Source organism: Phalacrocorax carbo, chromosome 14 (assembly GCF_963921805.1).
Source record: "Phalacrocorax carbo chromosome 14, bPhaCar2.1, whole genome shotgun sequence".
Taxonomy (NCBI): domain Eukaryota; kingdom Metazoa; phylum Chordata; class Aves; order Suliformes; family Phalacrocoracidae; genus Phalacrocorax; species Phalacrocorax carbo.
Window position 1 is genome coordinate 12,844,718 of NC_087526.1, and position 23,824 is coordinate 12,868,541.

The window sequence follows — 23,824 nt, forward strand, 5'->3', positions numbered from 1 at the left end:
ATTCAAACACCATCCCTTTGTTTTCTGGAATAGCTTTGTAGCCTGGAGTCAAATGAGCTAAAGTAAAATTATGTGACTTGGCATTGAAAATATATTACCTCAGCTGCCAGAACGGATTTAGCAGAATATGTGCGCAGTTCGTCACTTCTTCCACAACTGCCTTCGTGCACACAAAGGGGTATGACAGCCCCTGAGTTATGAGGGGCCATTCTAGGGGCTGTGATGGATTAGATTGTTTTATGCACTGACTTAAGATCTCATTTCCTGCAACATTCACAAGTGCTTTCTCCACGGCTGAATAGAAACCTGTGCTGTCCTATGTATATTGCCTTCCCTCGTTAGACAGCGAAACTATAGATGCGGGGAATTCACACTAGAAAGAGCTCCCACTTGCTCAGGGACTCAGGCAGTCTCCAAACAGGCTGAGACATTTAAGAAGTGACAAGCGGGTTCTCCCCGTGCTTTTTATTGAGTCCTAATCGATTTACTCCAGAATAAGGGGTGAGTTGCTTGCAGTGAGAACAAGCGGGAAGCAAATTCTAATCACTTCTCTGACAGGTCTAACTCTGCAAATCTTAAAATGCAGAACTCTGGCTTTTAACAGAGGGATGACAGAGCGAACTGTTAATGTGGGGCTTTCTGCACATTGCTGAACTCCTTTCCTACCGGATGCTACAGTCTGATGAGGCACTAAATCTAGCTTTAGGTGTGGTACTACCGTATCAGAAGGACCCCAGGCACAGTACTAAGTCTGATGTGATGCTGTATGACATTGGCTGTAGTGCCAGCTACGGGCATTTCTGTCCTGCCAGTTCTCACCTGAACTCGCACTGCAGCAGGCTGCTTTCCACTCTGCTCCAGACCAACTCTTTGCAGGACCACCATGAGCTACACCAGCGAACTCATCCTAATTACTCACAGCCATCCATTTTTGAACTAGGGTAAGGCAAAACATTTTCAAACTCGCCTTTGCCAGCAAACCAGAGCAGCCACGGTACTACAGTCTCACCACGCAGGTTCAAAGTGTTATGGTCCCTGCTGGAGCCAGCAAGCTGGCAGGGAAACAGAGCACCAGGGCAGTTTCCACACCGCGCTTTGGTTAACTTGCTGAAGTACAAGCAAGCGCAGAGCAGACCCAGCTCAGATTTGTGCCCCGGGTGATGGGGCAGTGCACAAATCTGCTATTAGCAATAGCTGAGTCACACTCCAAATAGCCGCGTGCGAAACGTAAATTACAACTTCCCTCACCCTGCAGAGACTAATTTCACCTATTTAAGCATTAACAATTTTAACTGTACTAACATGACAAATATTGCCACTAATATTTTCGAGTCCTAGAAACTCATCAACAACATTAAAATTAATATAGGTGGGAAATGATAACCATGTACATCATGCAGTGACAACCAACCAAAGACCATAAGCACAGGCTAACACAAAATCACAGGCTAATCAGCTGGATTTTTCCCCTGTTGTCTTTGCTTGAGCTGTATCATAATAGAATCTATGAACTGCAAGGTACATGGTAATTAATCTTTGAACTACTTGTTAAGTTAAAGTGTGAGCTGAATATCAAGTTGAATGTGTTTGCAGTCTCTGTCTTCAATAAAGGTGTGTGGAAAAATTACCAAACAGAATTTTAAAAAAAAAATAAATAAACACAACACCAAGAAACCCACCCCAAAAAACCCAAAACACAACACAGAGCATCATCCTCTCCCAGCCTAGGGGGTAAAGTGGATTTAGGAAAGTCAGTAGTAAAAATAATCTCTTGACAAATTCCAGGCGTAACTTACCCCAGCACAGTGTTAGCTAGAGGTGCCCTCAAGTAACACAATTTCAAGACCACTGCCAAAATAGACCTTTACTATGGAACATTCACTAGGCCTTGGTAACTGTTTTTATGGAACACGAAAAGTTTGAAGACTTTCCCCCAGACCTCCAGTTTTGAGCAATGCTGGAGACCAGAATGCTGAGCTCGTATTTACTATCATCAATATGTCTTTCATATGTTACGAGTCCATCATTGCACTGTACATGTGCTATAAAACAGTTTCTGAAACGTGTTTGTAATTTACATTAACAAGAGCTCCATTCTATGCATATATAATAGCCCAAAAGATAACAAGTAATCCAAAGTCTAATTTCAACCCACCTGTTTCCCACCCTCTCTCCCTGCCTTTCCACCACATTTTTAATCTGTTTAGCTCAGAGGTCAGTGGATTCAATGGAAAATTTTCTATAGAGTCCAATGAATACTAGGTCCAACCATAAGACAAATGTTAATCAGCTTATTTCTAGTTAAGCATGCCCTTAATACAGAACACATGTGCAACAGATTTGCCAAAAAGATAGATTTAAGCATGGGCTTAAATGCCTTCCTAAAGTAGGGCCTAAAGAAAAGAAAATTGAAAAAAAAAAAATCCTAAAATACACACATCTACCAAAATATTCAATTGTTTCAGTAGGCTATTTGACATACTTGCTAATTCTGAACAGAACATCATGAATCTGTTATTTGGTTTGTTATTTTTATATATATTTTTTATATATATATCAGTGTACACTTACAGTACAGAAGCATAATAAAGGGATATAAATTAAATCATTTGTACATGTCTTAACAGCAGAATATAAAGCTCTGGAGACAGGAACATGAGGTCAAATTGGTGGAACAATCAGATATTCTGTGGGATATGTTAATGAAATCGCTCATTTATTGGGATGGTTACAATTGCAGATCGGAGGCTTGGGGTCGGCAGAAGCATCGTATTTACATGCAACTGGAAGCCCAAATGCAGTAAGGACTGACAGAGTTGGCGGGCTTTTTCCTCAACAAATATTTCTTCACCCATATTTGTTTGCCCTTTAATTTTATTAGTTTCCCCCTTTTTTTATTGAGTCTGACAAAACTATCCCAAAAGTCACTCTACACGTGAACACAAACCTACCTTTTTCTTTTTTTTTTTTTTTTTTGGGGGGGGGGGGGGGGGGGGAGCTACTTGGGGTGATGACCTGCGGACACAGTGCTGTTAGAGGACACACCGCAGAGTGCTGATACAAATGGTTTCCTCTGTAAGAGAATAACATTTGGGTTGGGTGGGTTTTTTTTGTTATCTCCTATCAGGGAAATGATGAGCTGAGCTAAAGCCTCCACATTTCTCAGATGAATTTATATATATTATGTGTATTATACAAACATTGGTATATTGCCATGAATATGTTATTTATAATATCCTATATTACTATAATTATATTACCATAGTATCTTATTAAATGCAAAGAGATATGTCTAGTTGCAGTGTAGTTATTAGATGTTCAATTTCGATTGATTGTCAAGAACATAGTCATTAAGATTAAACATCTGTTTAATAGGTATATCTTATTACATAGTTGTACTTAAGTCCACAGGCAAAATCTGATTTAACATGAGACATAGTTTAAATAAACTAATTATGCAAGCATGATCTAAAACCAAGCTAAACATGGACCTTTGAAAATGACACATGAATTTAATCAAAGCCAGGGCCTCAAAGTGAGCAGAACTTAACCACTGGCCTGACTCATGCATATGTTTTGATTTCACAGCTGAAACCAGTAAAGCCAGCACCCTCTGGGGGCTTCCTGACTCAACAGTGCCTCCCCCACCCACAGATTACAAAGCAGCAAGTTGTCTCTTTGTTTCAAATTACAGGAAACATTGCTGTGCTTTGTTTGGGAAAGTGCAAGCCATCACCTCTCCAACAGTAGTGAAGTCTCCAGGGGTTTGGTCTGGGAGGCTCAGGACCAGTTTGCTCAGTTGAAGGCAGAAGGGACTCACCCCAACCAGGGATAACAGGTGCTTCCACAAAGCCCTCTCGCTCCATCAGCCTCCTACCCTGCACCCTGCTGTGCCTAAATAGGAGATACCAGACCCATGGCAGGCCCCATCCCACGCAACCCAGATGCAGTTTTGTTGTTTCTACAGACTATCAACTTAATGCACCCAAATGAGTGAAAAAACGAGGCGTGTACGAGGGTGGGCACACCTGGCGTTAAGCAGCGGTGTGGCAATGAAGAAGCAGTCTTGCTGATCAATGAACTAATCCAGAGCCAAGGTCCAGCAGCATAACATACTGAAATTCTTTACCTGAGTGAGGAAAGCCTGGTCTGGTTTATTTTCTGCTAAATTTAGGACTTAAGGGGAATAAATCACGTATTTGGATCCAAGAAGATTAAAAGGTGTTTCCACAAACTCAAAGCAGGTCTCGGACAAACCTCACTAATATTTTTCTGGTTTTATTAATGCCACACCATCCGTAGGCTCTGCTCTGAGTCTCCCGGGAAATAATCCTACGTGCCTTATTAACAGTGGAAGACTGGCTGTGCCTTTCGATACACCCGTTCCTCAGTTCTTCCAATATTTGAGGATTTTCTCAAGAATTCTAGCTTACTGCTGCATGAGAATTAGAGCTGGTCAGGAAACCAGATATCAGCTCCATTCAATTATTTAAGTTTTGGAATTTTTTCCATCTGGAGTCAGAAATCAGCTCCATGTCATGGAAGCGAAATTCAACTTTAATAATGAAATATGTCACTTCCAGAACGAATTACGCTCTCTCAGATGTCCAAATACCTTCCTAGAGGACTACAGCGAGTGAAACAGACTCGGTCGCTAGAGCCCAAGCCTGACAAAATTTTTGTTGGCTTCAGCATCGCCCAACACTGCCAAGCAGGGGTGAAATAGCATCTCAGTAATTTTGCCATTACCACTCCGTGCTGAAAAGAGTAACATTCATTTTCAAATCTGTCGCAGCCATTTGGCAATGAAAGACCTCTGAGATCCAAGAGCCTGTGAAACCCGTGGGTCGTTGGCAATACGTCAGGCGGGTGAGGAGCTGGGAGCCGAGAAACCCCATTTCCCCCAGCTCCAGTGCCCTACATCAGAATGATGGTCCCCAGACACACTCGCTCCTCTTTAGCCCACCTGAGCTGGCCGGGCCAGCGACTTAGGCAACTGAGACTATTGGACTGGACTGACGCTTGATTCAGCAGGTTCACAAATAATTGAAACAAAATCTGATGGAACCTCAGAAAACAAAGTGATTTCTAACATAACTTGTTTGTTTCCCATGGGAAGTCCTCAAAGTTGAATAGTTTTTATATAATCTTTAAATGTATCAAGTCAGCGAGTTATAATGCATGAAAAAAAAGTTTGAGATTTTTTCAACTGACTTTAATTTTTCCAAAACAGCATCATTTTTTTTCAGGAACATAAGTCTAGTGCTATAGCAGTGCAGAAAACCTCAGACACAAGTGTGAGTGCACCCTATTGATATACAGTCCAGAAAATGTCAAATTTTTGTTCTTATTGTTTTTAATTGCTTAGAGATGGCAGTGCTGGCAATTGATGCTATGGAATGCTACTTCTTTTCCCACATCTCAGTAATTGTTCTAATGACCTCCTTGCGACACATTGGTGGAAACGTCAGGAGATTTCATGACAGATATAAAACTCATGTGATTGCCAGTAAAGCAGTATAAAGACTCCAAAAAATATCCCACAAATATTTCCCCACATTTTTTAATATAGCCATGTCAGGACTACTCGCAAGCTTTTGTATTTGTTACATGAATTGGGTGCCCACATCCCATCAGAAGACAAGGGTTTCCATGGGCTTCCAAAAGTCAACAGATACTTTTGCAGATCTTTAAGGAAACAAGTATGAGACTCGCATTTGCCAAACTGTGTCTTTTAGACTGCAACATGTAATAAACACTAACGACAAACATATTATGTGAACTATAATATCTGTGCTTTAAAAAAAGTTTCCAGCGATCTTTATCTGCCCATGTCATTAAACCCATTAAAGATACCTCCTCTTCCTGCATTCCAACCTGCTACACCAACAGGGTGAGTAAACACAGTGTAATAAAATACACAAACTCCATCCCGCGACGAGGAGGTTCCCTCAGCTGTGCAAGAGGGATATCTATATATTTCTTAGCTGCAAGGGAAATAAGCCGTTTATAATAGGTTCATTACATAGATCAATTCCAAAATTAATGCTTGTATGGTTGCATATACTACAAAACTACCTCAGGCTTAAGCTTGACATTGTGGATTACTTAACATATTTTCTAATGGGTTTGACTTTTTTTTTTCCCATTTTGATTCTCTTCATTCAGTGCAATGCCCTGAAATACACAGCCTATCAATGTCCTGAAACCCATTCAGAATTCTTTCCCCTCATGTCAACCCTCCCTCTTCATTAAAAAAGAAAAAAAAAAAATCAAAATCTCCAGCCACATCACAAATCCACCGTTTCCTGCAGCCTGCGCTCCCTGTGTTGTTCCACATCAATGCTAGGAGCGCTGTGATGTATCTACTGCACTTCCCTGTAGCAGGAGCAACCAGTAAGTTTTGGCAACACCTCGGTTAAATAAAGATATTACATCCAATGGTTTAAGTCTAATCATTAACTGAAGTTCGTGCTTCGGTTGGTCACGCTGTTTGGAAGCATTCAGAGATGGCAGAGCCGCGCGAGCTCTCCACAGGGGGTACGTGAGCACGAAACTGAAAAAAAGTGCAATGTCCAAGCAGGCATTCAAGAATGGCCTTTACAGATTTAAGCCCCAATTCCTCAAACAGATACACTCAGACAGCCACTTTTCCTGTGCAGAGTATCACCAAAATCACTTGTATTTATACGAAGCTACAAGAATCTTAACCTAATATCAGGGAAAAAAGCAAACCAATCAAACCCAAAAAACCAAAATCGTTACGGCTGAGCCAATGTTTCACAAACAGTTACTATGTGTTATTTTACCTTCATTCCCAGTATAAATGGAATTAGCAGGGAAGTCCATACCTGAAAGTGTTTGAAATCCCATCCCAGTCCTGGGTCATTTCAGATCTGCTTGTTTCATGCTCTGGGCCAGTCTCCAATGTGCCAGCGCTATTTTTCCAAAATTGAAGAGCCTCTGACCTTCAGGAGAGCTTTCCATACCTGCATCTGGATCTGATCGCTGAGAATCTGGCTCACCTCCGTTAAAGATGTACTCGGGTCTTGGATTTACATCCCACATTCCTCTGCAACCCAAAGAGTCTGCTGTGATTAATGTGCTCCCAATGAAAACCATAGGAACTGAAAATGATTTGCAACTGATTCATTAAAATAGCATTCATCATGATAATTGATTGGTTAATTAATTACGGCCATAATACAGATGTCATCTGTATTTCCAAAGGAATTCTTTGGTCGTTCTTGAATCCATTCATTAAGGCACGGCCAGTTCACAGCGCCAGCCACGCTACAGCTTCTCATGGGGGAGACTTGCACCTCCTTACAGAGAGTGTGTCCAAGGCATTACACTAAGAAAGCTAACATTTTCTAGTACTATGGTAGAATTACTTCAGCAGCAGCAGCACCACCTCAACCTCCTACAGTGCCTCTCATGACTAACACTGCATATGCTATAGGTGTGACCCAGCCCTATACAGCGGGTCAGCACAGGAGCCACAGGCTACTCTTAGCCTCCTCCTAACCTGTCCAAACGAAGCAATTCTCACTCACAGAGTAGCCATCTGTTGGGAGACAGGTATTAAGCAGGGTGACAGCACCCGCAGCACAGCTACGCAGAGGAAGAATTATTACCGAACAGGAAATGCAGAAGAACATCTATTCTTACAAAGAATGCCAAGGGATCTTTTTCATGATGCACATCAAAAAAGATCATCAGGTTTTGGGGACCTCATCTGAAAGACACACACACAGGCAAAATGCACAGCCAACCTATCTCACTTGGAAGGCTAAGTGAAACTTTTTCAGTTACGAAGTGCTCGCTGCCCAGGTGTCCCTTACACTGGCAGATGGAGCTGTCTGTCAGCTACTTGAAATCTCTGCCTTTACTATGGTTATGCTCTAGCATGGAACAGCAGGTTTATAAAGCTGGCCTTAGCACAGAGCAGACCTGATGCCCGAACCCACCTGAAAGCATTACAGCTCACACAGGTAGGCCAAAGGCAAGCGTCTTCTCCCGGCTATGATCCAATACAGCAGAGTTTGAGTTATGTGGATTAATTTCTTAACTCTGCCATAGGCTTTTCTGCATGGCCATGAGCAAACCCTTCCATCCTCTGTGCTCCAGTTTTCATCTCTAAGACAGAAATGATGGCAACTCTTCCTCCAAGGCTATAGAGAAGATGCGCTCACAATATTAGTAACTAGGAAGTGCTTAGATATTACAGCTTCGGGGGACACAGACGCACCCAGAGCAGCAATCCACAAAGAGCAGCACAGAATGAAGGACTTGCTCAGGCTACGTTCTCCTTAGTCTTTCCTGCTAACACTGTTTAAAATATTTTTTTAATCTCTTGGTGCCATAAGCACTACTGGAGTACCCGCACACCCCTGTTAGACAGGTGGATACCTTAGGCTGAATCTTCAGCTACGGAAAAGCAATGTCAGCCCATTGACTTCAAATACACCCATGTCAATTTTCACCCCTGAAGATCCAGCCCAAAACCACCTTCTCATTCTGCTCAGGAGTGACCTACATCTCCCACAGCTCTGAAAAGAGGTGTTCCTGCACAGGAGGAGCCTGCATGGGCAGGGTGGGGAGGGGGCCACCACACGGACCCTCACGGGGTCCCGGCAGTGCTGCCCGCACAGCATCGCTCGCTCTCGGACAAGCAAGGTGCTGGCAGGTGTTTGCGGAGCACCACGGCCGTAAAGCCATCAGAGGAATACGTATGGCCCCCTGCAATTCGTCAGAACTGCTTTTGTTTTAATTCAGTTTTAAAAGGGGGGAAATCAGTAGAAATTATTGTGTGCTTTCCCCTTTCCATTTCCTCCCCCCAGAATCTCTGATCTTGGTGGGGTAAAAACAAAGTCAGGAGCCAGAAAAGCTCTTTCTGAACCGGTAGCCTAAAAGCACAGGAGGACTATTAGAGCTCCCTAACACCAGATGAGAGACAGGGGGTGTCTCTGTGATTTACCATTCCCCATCTCTTCCTTTGTTCTATCTTCACCTCAACTGTCAGCTGTTTTGCAAAGGGGCTGGCAGTCGGGGGGAGCGGGAGAGAGGCTGCTGTGTGCGCGTATCCAGTTCAGGCTGGTTCCTGGCTCAGGGAAACATTTTATTGGATTTGTTACTCTTTGATGCTGATTAAGCCCATGGGGTAGAAAAAAGCAAAAGAGAGGGGGAGTCTGGGGGGAGGGGAGAGATGCAGTTTCCCTGTGGCTGCGATGTTTTTAATTTATTATTAACCATCTCTCATGTGTTATCTGACAGGTCTGTTGAATTCTAGATGCAAAGGAAAGCAGTCCCTGCATTTAGAGTTTTCAGGGTGTATGTTCCCAATCTCCCCGAATCAAAGTCTGGCTGTTCAAGGACTTAACTTTGTAGACACTAATTTTAAACAAATAGATTGCTAGGAAATTAGTTCCCTAGGAGTTGGAAGGCTGAACCGTTTCAAGGCTGGGATTGCACAACAGAGACCTCCATGATAGCCCAGGAGCACAAGGCGAGTCACACCGAGGAGCAGAGAACACGAAAGGAATTCTGCAACAAGGCAGAAGAGCCCAGACTGCACTTCCAGCTTCTTCCTCAGGTTTTTTCATCCTGACCCCAAAATAGCTGAATATCCCCAATCTCTGTCCTCTCACCTTATGTCACAGTCATTTCAGTGTCTGGACACAGCACCACTGTGGGCGGGGTGCTGCTCTGGTTGAGTTTCCTTTAGCGATATGTTTACCCTTTCAGATGATGTTCCAAGAGGATGTTCCCTCTAGGCACACAAGAGCCGGTGCCTTGATCCTGCCTGGAAGCCCACAGTAGCTATGCATTTCCCCAGCTGTGTTGCATAAATGCCAACATTCAGAACCAGCATAGTCTGTTACATGGAAAACAGAGACCAGAGATTTGGAGTCTTGTTCTCCAGTGTCTTACAGTCACATGCAAAGCAAAAGTTTAAAATTCTCTAAGCACTCTAGTAAAGTACCAGCATGCTGATTAGGTGGCATATCGCATAGTTACGAATGACTGTGCGACCCATTACACTGCAAAACCCAGACGATATCTTCAATTTTGAAAGTCGCCAGCCGGTAGGGATCAGTTTTGACCAGTGTTTCTACATAGCCAATGAGAACTGGAAATTTTTCCTGACATATCTTTGAAGTAACTGGAAAAGAGAAGGCTAGAACCTAATTCAATGGTTAGTGGATAAGCATTTGTTGTCACTGATGCTCACTACCAGCTCTCCAAGGGAAGGTCCCTTTAGAAATTGACATTATTTTTGCAGAAAGCCATGGCTAATGTGAAATAAGATTTACTATGAGCGAAGGCCAGTTACAAGGGCTTTTTCTATTGCAGTACACACAGCTGCAGGCTGCGACAGAAGCAAAGCTATAAGGTCAACATCTTTGAATATCTTGCTACACACAAGCCCAAAACAATAACTAATTCAAATCAAAGACCACCACAGCTGACATAAAGAGGTTCTGTTGCAACACATCCCTCTCTCCATCCTTGGGTCAACCCATGCTTCTTCTTCCATTACGCTATTACCATGATACTCATGAATTACTAATCGTTGGGATCCAGGATTGGTGCAAGGACATGAGGTTAATGATGCTCAAGATGCTCTGCTAATGCTCTTAAACAGTGCCATCTCCTGGGAGAGAGGAGATAACACAATCTTTCTTCAACGACTTGTATATTATAAACCAGAGTTTGACATCATCTGCGTGGACATCAGCAGCTCCACCACTCAATAAGGGCTTCAGCCAAAAAGAGCCAGTCATTAAACCAGACAGCATCTAGAAAGGATGCTCTTGTTGTATATACCAACAAGATCTAACTACCGATATGGTCAGCTAAAGGCCATCTAAAACACAGTGCCATACAACTTCAAGCAATTTTAAGGAAGTGTGTGTTATTTAGTGCGCTATGTAAATGGGTGCAAAAGCAGTCTCCTTCAGGTTCACCTCAGGGGAATACAGAAAAATATATTTCACTTGACCCCAGGCTCCTCCACAAGTATTGCTCCCAAACTGTCTATATCTCTGTTGGCAAAACCCTTCACACCATGTTTTATCTTATTGCTAAAAATAAATCACTTGTAAATTGTTTTATAAATTATGTATAAGAAGAGGCCTCATAGTCTACGCTGCGCTACCAGTGTATTCTACATGATAAAAAAAATTTAAAAGGATCTCCACGGGTAGGAGGGGGAAGGGAACGGAGGACTCTTATAAATAATATATTCAGTGGTCAAAGAAAGTTATCACCTTTTATGAAGTGTTTGGGATTCATTATGCATAAAAAGTACAGCACCGCTTCTAGTATGCATGATATCAGGATGTGATTATTAAGCATTACAGCCACCAACTAAGTGATTATTGGTGTCATCATTTGTTTATCTAACCAAAACCTAGGCTGCCACCTCTCATCAGTGGAAACAAACAGCTGATGTGTTTGACTAGTGCCAAAGGAACGCTGTCAATTATTCACAGAAAGATGATGTCCCCATCATTGTGGGTTTCATTTGGTATTCATTGTAATAGCGCTGATCCTAATGAATTCATTTGGTATTCATGTGGATGTCACATGTATTTCCAGAGATGTTCTGCTGTAATTTAGCATGGGTTAATGGACACCTCTATTAAAGTGTTATTGAAAGTTTGACATTCAAATAACCCAGTTTAAAATCAGACAAACCTAGATATTAAAGCTGAAGGGAGAATGGGGGGAGGGAACTTTTGTAAGAGGCCACGTTAAGATAGTTAACACTTATCTGCCTGCTAGGAAGGGAAAACCATCCGCTCCCTTCCTCCTTCCTTCCTCCCCTAACTAGCCAAAAGCAGAGCTTCAACTACTTTCAGAGACTTCGCGATGGGGCCACCCTTCATACCTGACCCAGACCTCCTGCCAGGGTTAGCCTGGCTGGCTGTTAGCCTGCCAAACACTGCACCAAGGGGGAGAAGAGTCTTCAGGGGTGCATAAGAACTCAGTCAGTATTTGATAGCATTTCCACCAGCCTTTACAGACTAGGCATGGAGGCATCCCTCCTCTTTGACCCTACAACTCCAAATGCATCACTGGGATCCAGGAATGAGGTCAAAATGAGTAGAAACAGTTTTATTTTCTATGTTTGCAATTCTGAAACTAATTTTTCTGTGGAACAAATTCAGAAAACAGATGACAAGGCTGGCAGAATTAGGCCAGAAAGCAGCAGGTTTACAGTCCAGTGTCTTGTGACCTAAAAATGCTACCTCACAGAGCAAATTCCCTGTTCACTTTCAAGAAGCTCAAACCACTTACGCCTGCAGTGCCAAAAACATCTCGAGATGACACAGAGAATCACCAAGCTATTGCATTATGAAGAAATACTATATGGAGGTTATTTGTTTTTTCCTCAACAGTTTGTTCCATGGGGCTTTTGACAATGAAGAAGTCAACCCTTCCAGTTGGAGTCCCACAATTGCTTTTAAGGACTCAGCAAACGCTGAATCTATAACATGCCTGTTCAATATGTGCCAACAGTGGAATATATGATGATAGACTTGTGGTGTAAAGGTTTTACTCACATTCATTTGGGATGACCTGCATAGATATTAAGATTTTGACCAAAAGGAAAGTCTGAATTGGTGAGTAATGTGACCAGCAACCAGCCCAAACCTGATAAAATCTCAGTACCACACCACACCATCCCATTATAACCACACATGCAACCCATATACAGTAATTGTTTATATTAGACACAGAGACAGTATACCACATACTTGGGTAACATAATCATCACTTAAATTGATATTTCATCAACCATGAAATAAATTGTAAGCCACAGAATAAATTGATTTTTTTTTTCTGCAGTATAGTAGCACCACTCAGCTCCACCCATGTTAATGCAACCTCATTGTTTCCATGATAAGTAAAGCATTTGAAATACAAGAAACCTAAGAAAAATATCCATCATGCAAAATACGTGAGGCTGTGGTAAACTCGGAGGTTTGAAATGCCACTTGTTGCTCAGCCTTCTGGCTTTTGTGAGCACTTCTATTATACAACACTTGCAGCTATGAAGCAAACTTCATCCTGTCATGGGTTTTATATGTTCGTGCCTGCAGATTAAATTGCTAACTATAACACAGCATGTGCTGTTTGTGGCCATTTTCCTAAATGGTACTTTGGGAACAAAATACACAGATGCCTAATGTAAACTAACCTCCTCCCATTTTCTTTGCGAAGGTTGAAATTCAACCCTGTGCAGAGGTAGTCCACAAGCCTATTTATTAAATCCCACCAAAATGCCCAAAATAGGAGTTAATTAGGATTTAAGTAGTACATAACTCTATGAAGGCCCATTAAACAGCTTTGGCTTTTATTATCTCCATGTTTTTATTTGCCCACTTGTGTTTGTTTTTCTGATAAAACAACTTGTTGTGCTTTCCACCACGTATAATCAATATCTCTTTGAGAACATTAGGGCTGAACTCCTGACTCTTGACAAGTCAGTGGTAAAATTCCCACTGACCACTGGAAGAGGGAGCCTTTGCCTGATTGGATCAGCTACCTGCTGTTACCTACTGAAGCTCTCAGACATCAAGGGGACAAGGACTAGTTGACTGAAACACACTCCTGGATTGCAGAGACAACAAACTCCCATGCAGCAACATCTGTAAGAAAGGACTTCTCTCTCAAAAAAAAAAAAGGAAATTGAAGTTAATAGATATGTTCTGCGGAAAGAATGAGCTTTACTCAGCAAAGGTGAGGTTTGCATGAATTGGAGATTACTTGCTTCATGGCCAACCACTGCCAAACTTTCTCTGGGAAAAAATAACTTCATAAACTGTCATAAACTTCATTATCTCCTACTCTTAATTGCAAAGGATGTATTTCACATTAGATAAGACCTTAGTATTTGGGAACTAAATGCTGAATGCCTGACCTTTACCCCATTTCTGCTATATCTTTCTTTATAAGAGGGAACTATACAGCTTGATGTAGCAATAAATAATTTGCATAAGCATTATTGCAGTGCTATGTGCCACTAATGGACAATGCTGTACTATTTTCAAGAGAGCGTCATGCTGAATCACAAGGCAGCCGTTACTGTTTCGTTAAAAGCAAAAGCCCCTTCCTTACCCTGTCTCAAACACCAGTCAGTTTCCTTTGATCATTTCTCATGTCCCACCAAATTATGAGGGGATCCAGCTCTTCCCATCCAATAGTAACGGTCTCGCAATCTCCAGCCCTTACAAGAGACTATGTAATTGGGTACTGTTCTGCTGAGGGGTTTTAATACAGCCACGGCTCCTGACCTTCAGCCAGCAGGAGGAAAGAAAAGACCTTGCCCGGATTCATCCAGAGTGGCTGCATACTAATGGAACTTCTCTCATCTGCATTTTTCCTTGCGATTAATGAGCAATGGAGAAGGTCCCTAAACTTAAATGAGCTGGAATAAAATTCTGAAATAAGCCTTGCCTATTAGATGGCATTGGAAGAAGATTTTCAAGGAAAGTCTGTCTCAGGGAGCAACCATTATGAGAGAGATGGCTATTTAGCTCTGTGCTTCAGGAGCCCAGCTAAGATCTAGCAGATACAAGTTCCACATCCATCTGTGCTCCCTGCGCTTCCTGCTTTGCATGAACCCTCTTTTTCCCTGCACCTCCGTGTTGTTGATCCTAAAGACACTGGCTTTACTGCATTACTTCAAACACAAGAAACTGAACATCCTATCTTTTTATGCAGCCTGAGGTAGCTGCAAAGACCTCCAGATGGTAAAAACAAAACCAACAAAAGCATACAGCCTGTTTATTTTTGCTTTCAGATCATGAAGACACTAGGGTGCAACCAAATCAACTTTTTCAGTGTAAATCTGAGGTGAAAAAAAAGTCTGCTGTAGTCAGGTCTCACTTCTTTTAAATTAAAAGTATAATTTTAAATTTCTGATTCCAAAAGTCCAAGTAATAAAACTGAAATTGAAACACAAACAAGGAGTTTGAAAATTCTGCTTAAATGTTTTCAATTTCTCCAATGAAATCACAAGAAGTAAAAGATGCCTGCAGGACAGAGGGGTGAAGAGGCTTATTACAAATATCTTAGGTTTAGATACACCTCACAGAATTTTGTTATTAGGACTAAATGTATCAAGTTCCAAAGTATCCATCCATTTTCTTCTAAATGCTTCCATGGCATTAAGGTGCCCTCAATGGATGAGGAAGAAAAACCTAGTCTTGTTCTGTACATGAATCATCTTCTTCCAGCTCCTTCCTCCAAGAGTCCCTCAAAACTGCACAGCATTACAAAGATGGGGGGTGGTGGGGTGGTGGTGGGGGGGGGGGGGTTTGCTTTTAAATGCACCTTTTTAATGGGCAGGTAAGAAGAGAAAAAAAGTGAAGTCATCTTATGGCCAAGATATCCACTGGATACTCAGAGTGACAAAATGCTCTGCTTTGCTTTGTGTTTGTTAATGAACAGCGTGATACTCTTGGTCTTTGAAGAGATTCAGAAGTGCTAGGCACCAAAACCCTGTTGTTCTGCTCCACCTCCGCACAAGAAACACGTCCCACGGCACCCCAAGACTATTTCTTTGAAAACTATGCTATTTTTCACCCTGTGCCTAACTCCATAGTGGAATTGCCCATGCAACGATGCAGGCGCACATACATATATTGCTCGTACATCAATCAGTTCTGCCTTTTCCTATCCTCTGTCTATTCAGTCTTGTACACTAGACACACATGAAGAGCTTTCCAGCACACACCCAGTGACCATCCTCAGAACACCTGCTGATGGCACCGGGGAACCGCCTCGTTACTCCCGCCTGGTTCTCTCCCCTGCCTGGCTGCCACTGCTCACTGCAGACACTTCGGTCACACTCGCTACTTTCCTTGTGCCGCTGTCCCACGTTAAACACGCAATGTAGTTTCCACGGAAGCATGCTACTATCCTCAGTGGAGGAAGGTTGGCCTAAACAAGATGAAAAATGGCTTATAGGACAAAGTTTCTCCCAAGACACTGTCTGTGACCTAAAGAAATTCAGTTCCACTGTTGTTTTGGAAGATGCTACACTTTGTGGTTCTCTGTTGAACTCTGGAAATTAGAAATAGCTGTAACTTTGCATGAAAATTACAATTCATGCTCAAAATTCAATACCTGAGGATTTTGCAAAAGCACAAAACAAAGAACAGAAAATGTCCAACCTAAGCTCTTTCCAAGGATTTATCACACATACGAAGATTTTAACCATGCACTTGTGGTTTAGCCAAAATCATTTTAAGGGATACCAGTGGATTTTCTAAATTAACCAGATGTAGTGCACCACGTTATCACTCAGTATATTACTTCACAAAGTTAACTTGTGCAAGGCGACCTGAGGATGTACGCAGAGAACAAGAGAAGATCTATCAATATAAACTCAGTCCTAACCACTGTCCCTCATCTATGCTATGTTTAGCACAAACGCAAAACCAGCATAGATGGAGAGCAGATGCGAACTCAAACCATTTGAAACAGTGACCTAGGACGTGGCAGCCTGCAGTGAAATACAAGAGGTCTACGCTGAGCAGCTCTGTGTGCCATCTGCCTCTGCAATTTTAATGTATTTCCCTACATACCAAGGATAATGGCTTGAAAGGCCACTTTAAAAGGATGACACAAGACCATATATATCAGCTTAGCTGCGCGACCCCTCATAACGCACGCACTCACCAGAAGGCAAAATATTCTCTCTAGTGAGAAGATATCTGCCACGGTCAAGCCTCACTCTTCTCGCAGCCACTGCAAGAGCACAGCAGCCACTCCCCTCCCACCTCACTGGGAGGGAACAGCCTCAGTGCAGCCCTGATTTTTGCCTCCTTTATGCTTATCAGATGTCTCACGTCAGCTGGAGGCTCTTCTTATAGGGCAAAGTTTAAGACACAGTGCCCATATTGACCAAGAACCCAGCCCCCCCATTACCCTGTTCCAAGTCAAGAACATTTTTTTTAAGACCTGGTAAATCCATAGGCCCAGTTTTATGATGAAATAACCCAGTAACAGTACTGGGAACATGGTACAGTAATTGAAAAAGGCGCTGACTCTGCAGAAGTTAGATTTACAAGGAGCATCATCAGATGGGCTACCTGCACTTTCTACTTTGTTGGGCTGCAGAGCTGTGTCCCACTGAGGCATTTGCAGAGGCAGCCTCACAGCAACCACACCTGATCTGCCTCTGCAAGGGGAGAGGCTGCACAGGCTGCAGCTACAGCTGATTTAGGGAACCAGGGCAGGTGTTTTGTAAACCGAAGGGAACAGATCTGTGCCAGCTTAAAAACAGATTATTGATCTATAGTCCACAAACCATAATGAGACTTAGAACAACTTAACTGTCACACTTCTCCCACTGTAGCTTATTTAACTATTAAATACAAGAAATAAGCCACCTGAATTCATATTCAAATTTTTTAAAAATTGGGAATGTTTTGGCCCCCAGCTTGTTTGATGTGTCTTTAGCATCCTATTCACTTTAAATATAGACCATGCATGTTAACCTTGTTTGATACCTTTGGAATAAATTAAACAAGAATAAATAAAAAAAAATACAAACCAAAAGTGTATGTGTCTCTTTTTCTGTCATATGTGCAAAAACATTCATTATTTTTGGTTCCCTTTGGGCCAGATCCAAAGGTCTTCAAGTCAACAGGAGCTTTCCATTTATGTCCATGGGCTTCGGATCAAGCCTTTAATTATAATTGCATTGCCCCTTTAAGATGCAGGACCCTCTCGTTTCCCCTGCAGGTTTCTGCTAGGATCCGGACACAAGGCTCTCTTAACACCTGATTAAATATTAATCCAGAGGTGGGGGCCACACTCTTTTATGATCCTTTCCCTTGAAGCTCCTATTAGTAAATCACAGTCCAGCACAAGAGGAAATGTGGTCATTCCATTATCCTCAGTTCACAAAGGGGCATTAATTCTTAATAAACTGGCCTGATTATAATAATACTCAAAGGATGCAAAATAAGGGATAGACAGGTTTACATCCCTGTCTAAGATTAAACACATGTATGGTGCAGGGAGCAGAGGTGGGCAGGGAAGGGCTGAGAGAGGAGGGAGGGATATAAACTGTGGCTTCAATGCTCAGCACAAGAGACTACAGCGACATGATGCTGATAAGTTTTTGTGTGCCTCATTCACAACTCATTTGTTTCTAAAAGAAAAGAAAAAGAAAATCAAGCTTTTTCTTTTATATTTAGAGCAGGGCAATCCTACTCCCAAGAAACAGCTACATCATATACATAATTTCAGATTTCAAAGCAAGCAGTTTTCAAAGACTTGAGATAAACCCCTGTATTATCATCCCAAAATGCTGGGTAGCATACATGACTGTGTTAACATATTAGGACCCTCAATTCCAAGCTCAAAAAAGGAGAGAGAATACAATATTCCTACAACTATTCCTGCACTTTTGCTGTTTTACAGGCAGTGATACTGAGCAAGGAACATGCTGTAGGCCACGCGCTATTTTATTCTTGCTGTCAACCTGGGCTGCTGCGATAGCAACCTCTTTTAACTGTAATTTCCTATGGCTGCAAGCAACGCTGGAAGGTCTCTGGGGCAAACCGTTGCCTGCAAGTTATGACATAGGAATCACTGCAACCTCTTCCAAAGTATTGCAGAAACCTGTCTAAAATACTAAGTGATACGCGTTTGTTTTAACTGTGCCACGTCCCTTTCACATCCCTGCCAAATTCACCAAAACATCTCACAAGACTCCACAAGCACCTCTGTAACATGCTGCCGAAACACAGGAGTCATATCAACACTTACCAGCTAGTTCATGTGGACTGTGGCTTCAAACACTCATACAAGGGCAGCCCAGAACACGCTGTGGGCTGTACAGGCTCTGTACGCATCCTCACCGCCAGCAAGCGGATTAGTGTAGCTCAGCTGCCTCCGCCCCCCCGCTGCCTCCACACTAACGACATTTCTTTTAAGAAAGGAAACTAGATAACCAGCCTGCTCTGCTCTGCAGTGTGACACCGCTGTATGGCATTACATAGCTGGTAAAAGAGATAGGAAGGTAAAGAAAATTACTTTATAACTGTGCCCGTAATACAGGCATTCTTGAGAGCATGGAAAGAGGCAACGTGAATTCAAGCTTCCCCTACTTGGTGCCAGATCCCAGCCAGTCCTCCTCTCAAGGTGGCCTTTGCTCCACATTATTTCAATACGTGACAAGTTTGGACTTGAGCATAGTCTCATGCTTAGGAAATGATATATAGGCATGGCGATCAATGAGAACAGCCTTCAGATGTTATCATGTAAGAGAGCCATTCCTCTGACATGAGTGGTAGTGATGGTCCTTGCTGATTAGAGCAGTTAAAACTTTATAGCACACCACAGAGAAAGGCTGTTACAGCCTTCGAGGATGGACACGCAACTTCTCCCATGCAATTTCCACATTCAGCTTCTCCCAAGAGTATTATTATCTTTTTACTGTATTGACCAAGCCATGCAATTCCTTAAATCCTTTCCAAATGTTAATGAAATAGAATAAACCATCATACACTTCAGGGAATTGTACAGAAATAGCAAGCGTTTAAGAGGAAGCAAGCACTGGCAAACCTCTCTGGAATCAACTCTTCGAATCTGGGAAAGGCAGGATCCACTTTTTGCACGGGGAAAGCCTCAGGCTGTTCCAAATTTTGAAAGAAATTCTGATAGGTATGCAAAAGAGATCAATTACAGTGCAAAGGTATTTGAGCCATGTGATGCCTAGTCATTATCCAGTTATGCCAGATCTAAATTCACAGTTTAAGCCAGAGGATTTCAACGTTTCCATTGAAGCTTAAGCAACGTTGCGGGCTTGATTTTAGTTACACTGACACAGAACCTAATGTAGTCACCAAAGGCACAAAAATGAGAAACCAAAAAAGCTACAGGAAAAACACTAAGTACATTTCTTATTTTCAAGGAATCTGGAATGCTGAAAATGCCTGGAATTTAAATAATACTATTTCAAAATGACAACATTAAAAATACTGTGATTTTGTTTTCTATCATTTGTATTTGCAGCTGGAATAACTAGTATGTGTAGGATCATTCCTATTCTTGTTGGGTTACATGTTGGCTGCCTTTAGAAAATCTACTACCATTTAAGTCAAAGCTCAAATGAAGGTACTAAGGAAATAACTGGAACAAGATTACAGCCGATACATCAATGATGAGCTTAATTTAATGGCCGTTTGGGCAGTGGTACTACCCACGCTTCCACTGCTCGGTTTTAAGGATGTACAGTTCACACCAGAGTTCAGACGTCCCAGGGCTCAGCCTGCCTACAGGGTAGTGATAGCAGTGTTTCCGTAACACATCCATTCGAGTCCTCTGGAGAGTGATGCCAAAGGCAGCGTCTCCCCATATTTTAGCTGAACTAGATTTAAAATAGCTACCCATGCTGCAGTCACAATTTCCAGCGCTGTCCAAACTTACCCACCTGCTTTGCCGAGGGAAGGTACTCAGCCAACATACACAAAATACAAAGACCAGAATATGCACGTACCTTAAACAGTGAGTAAGAAAAAAGGTGGGGAAAAAAGTAACCAAAAAAAGGTTAAAAAGTTTTAAAAAAATAATTTTTTCTAATTCTTTACTTATTCCACAGTCTGGGACTAGGCGGCATCTGTAACTCTTGATGATGAAAAGGGATAAAATTTTGAGCTAATATGAGAGCCAGTGCTCTGCAGCACAGAAGAAGAATGTTGTGAACTTTCTGAACAAAACCTGAAACCCAGCAAAATCACCACGATTTCACTCTGAATGCATGTTACATTAATTTCAGCTGACTCTGGAAAACAGCCTGTGAAAGCAATACAGAGGTCTCTGCAGCTCTGACGTAGTACAAGGCCACCCTACTCTTAGTGCAGGAAAAGCAGCTTGGTGGCACGCGTTGCTCTATTCCGTGCAGTTTCGCGTACCCTAAGTGGTCCCTTTAAAAGGTCACAACTATTACACAGGGCTATAGATGACTTCAGCACATACAGTCTGGAGGATTAAAATAGAGGCTACTGCTGTTCTGCAGTGAGCTTGCCTGCTCGTTATCTTGGAGTCTATTCAAGGTCTCATAAACAGCATTGGAAGAATTCCACTGAAATTGCAAATATGAGTAAACACAGATTTCACTCAACCCCAAGAAGATAATCGTCCCATTATCAGTGCTCCACACCGACAGAGAGGGAAACCTATGAACATACCAAACCTGGGATCTGTGGAGAACTGGTGCCCTCTTTTGTTGTCAGTTTTACCCAATGGCTAATTACAATTTCATTTTATTGCTGTACCTGCAATACATTTTTTATTTCCCCATATGCTACACTTTGGATAACAATAATTAACATCTGAGTTGGTTTTACATGACAGGACAAGGAAAATTGCTAAACATTTGAGAGAAAACACCACTAAACTATTTGTAAATCACCTTCAAAGCCATTAAGGTATGGCATCAAACCACAACTCAACAAGCAGGTGCAGAGCCTTCACCACTGCTCATGGCTTTGACTGAAACCCAACAGACTCCATGAGAACTTTTGTCCTCGCTTCAAAGGGGCTGAATCAGGCCATCAGGGACTCCACTTATGAATGGTCGTTGGTGTCCATTTAAAAGGCTGTGCCAAGTATCATCTACTGACAATACCTGACCTCCGGAAGGAAGAAAAAGAGCAGACGCAGCTGAGACACTCCTTATGTTCTGCACATGCCGCGGAAGACACACGAGTTCCCAAGCTAAGCCTTGAACGACTTCCAACACAGTTCACGTAAACAGCAAGTAATTGAATTAGTTGCTACAGGTTATACATATTGCAAACCTGATTCAACTTCCCACTGAAGTTTTGGGGGTGTTTGTTTGTTTGTTTTTACAATCAGTATCAATGTGATTGCTGTTATGTCCTTAGTGAGGGCTAAGATGTTCACTCTGCCTTGCTATGGAAAAAGCAAAATCCACCTGATTAATTTAAAGCTGTGGCTCCTGCTATGCTTTGGTGGTTGTGAAATATTTATACACAGACTGAAGAACTACAGAATTACAACATATTTCAAAATTATGCTTTCCCATAGTCTGAAGGATGTTCTCAACAGACTTTTCAACAAGTGATTTGGGAAAAAGACAATTATCTTATAACAAAGTTACTAAAAATAAAGAAACCCACATTAAAAAAAAAAAAAGGCACCCACACTAATGGTACATCTCTGTTCTTTGTACGTCAACCAAGTTTAAAGAAAGTTTGACAGGTTCTACTTACTCAGATTTCTTCTGCCAACAGAGTTTGGTATCAATTACCAGTCTTAAAGTCTCATCATGCATAGTTTAAAACAGATCAGGGCAGGAGTAAGAAACAATTTGGGCTAAGCTGGCAATAAATTAGCAAATCACAAAACCTGAAACTTTTCAGGGAACAAAGGAGAACAACAATTTCAAAAGAGATCAAGGTCAAGCCTTTAGCCACTTCACATCCAGACTTTGGGTCATATTTTTAAAATCACTTTGAGCAGCAGAACTACACTAGACTGCACCAGAGGACCAACTCTTCATCTTTTGCCAGCAAAATAGAACAGAGGTCCTGCCAGCTTCTGATGACAGATCCCTTGAAGTTTTCTAGGAAGATAAAGACAACTAAATTTCATCCCCTGGATAATTTCTAAACCAGGTAGTTTTAAACAGTTTTGTCTTCTCTTTCTATCTGGTTTATAAAATGTCACCGCATGATTCTGAATAACTCTTTCACTCCAAAGATGTGTGTATTTGGCATTACAATTCATGCATATAAATAACAAATATACACTTTCTTGTGTAATAAGGAAACCTATGGGAAGAAACCACATTTCTTTTCATGGCAATATTTCAACAGTATTTTTTGTGTAAACTAATGGCATATGAAAGCAACGATGTTTGAAAAAGATATAATTAAAAAACGTGATGCATTGCTAGAGATGAAGGTACCAGGACCTGCTATTTTATCACGGTTACTTGTACTGACCACCTGAACAGTAACCCAGGACATTCCTGGGAAGATGACACATCCAACCATAAGGAAGTCGTCACTTCAACATGAAGAATAAGTGAAGTGCCAAACAAATTTTCCAGTGAATTTGTTCACCATTTACATTTCTCTAGAGATCGCCTTCACCTAACATTTGAGCAGCTAAGTATGACTTACATGAATGCTCATGGGATGTGAATATTAACCTCATACACTCCAGTAGCTAAGAATCTGATCACATTTGCACAGTTAAGACTGAAAAACTAACTGCACACCAACATATTCAAAACTTTTTTATATTTCGCTTATGATGGCACAGTATTTCACAGACAAGAACGGTGTTTTTCACTGTCTGCAGAAGTCACTTCTGAATCAGGACGTCATTGAGATATATGTAGACAAGCATCAAGTAATCCAAATATATATCTGACTGCTCCCAAGGGAGGGAACTGCAGTAGTAAACTGACCTCAAATCTGTTTTTTCCATTGACGACAATTTCAAATTATTTTAAAATTTAAATGTCCATGTTCTTTTGCCTTACTGTCATCGCAGTTCTAAAAGACAAGGTCAAGTAAGATGACAGAAATCAAAACTAAATAAAAATTACAGATGTGAAAATTCAAGCTTTAGCTATACAAATATGACATGTAAATATAGAGGGTTTTCTTGGCCTTCTGTATGGGAGGGTGCAGTATTAGACTTGGTAGCCTGCAGAATATTTAGTAAATATATCAAGTAAATTACCAGTGACCATGTACGTGCTCAGTTCTTCTAGCCATGTTTATAAGTCTGCAAGGGAATGTTTTGTTTCTCAACC

At 41.7% G+C, this 23,824-nt stretch overlaps 1 long non-coding RNA gene across 1 annotated transcript in view; it reads right to left on the minus strand.

Annotated features, from left to right (window-relative positions):
* Positions 1 to 6,447: 6,447 nt before the first annotated feature.
* The window catches only part of LOC135315674 (uncharacterized), a 300,200-nt gene continuing 282,823 nt past the window's right edge, over positions 6,448 to 23,824 (minus strand). Inside the window, exon 8 of the long non-coding RNA XR_010375148.1 lies at positions 6,448 to 7,072. This is a non-coding gene — a long non-coding RNA (uncharacterized LOC135315674). The remainder of the gene's footprint in view (positions 7,073 to 23,824) is intronic.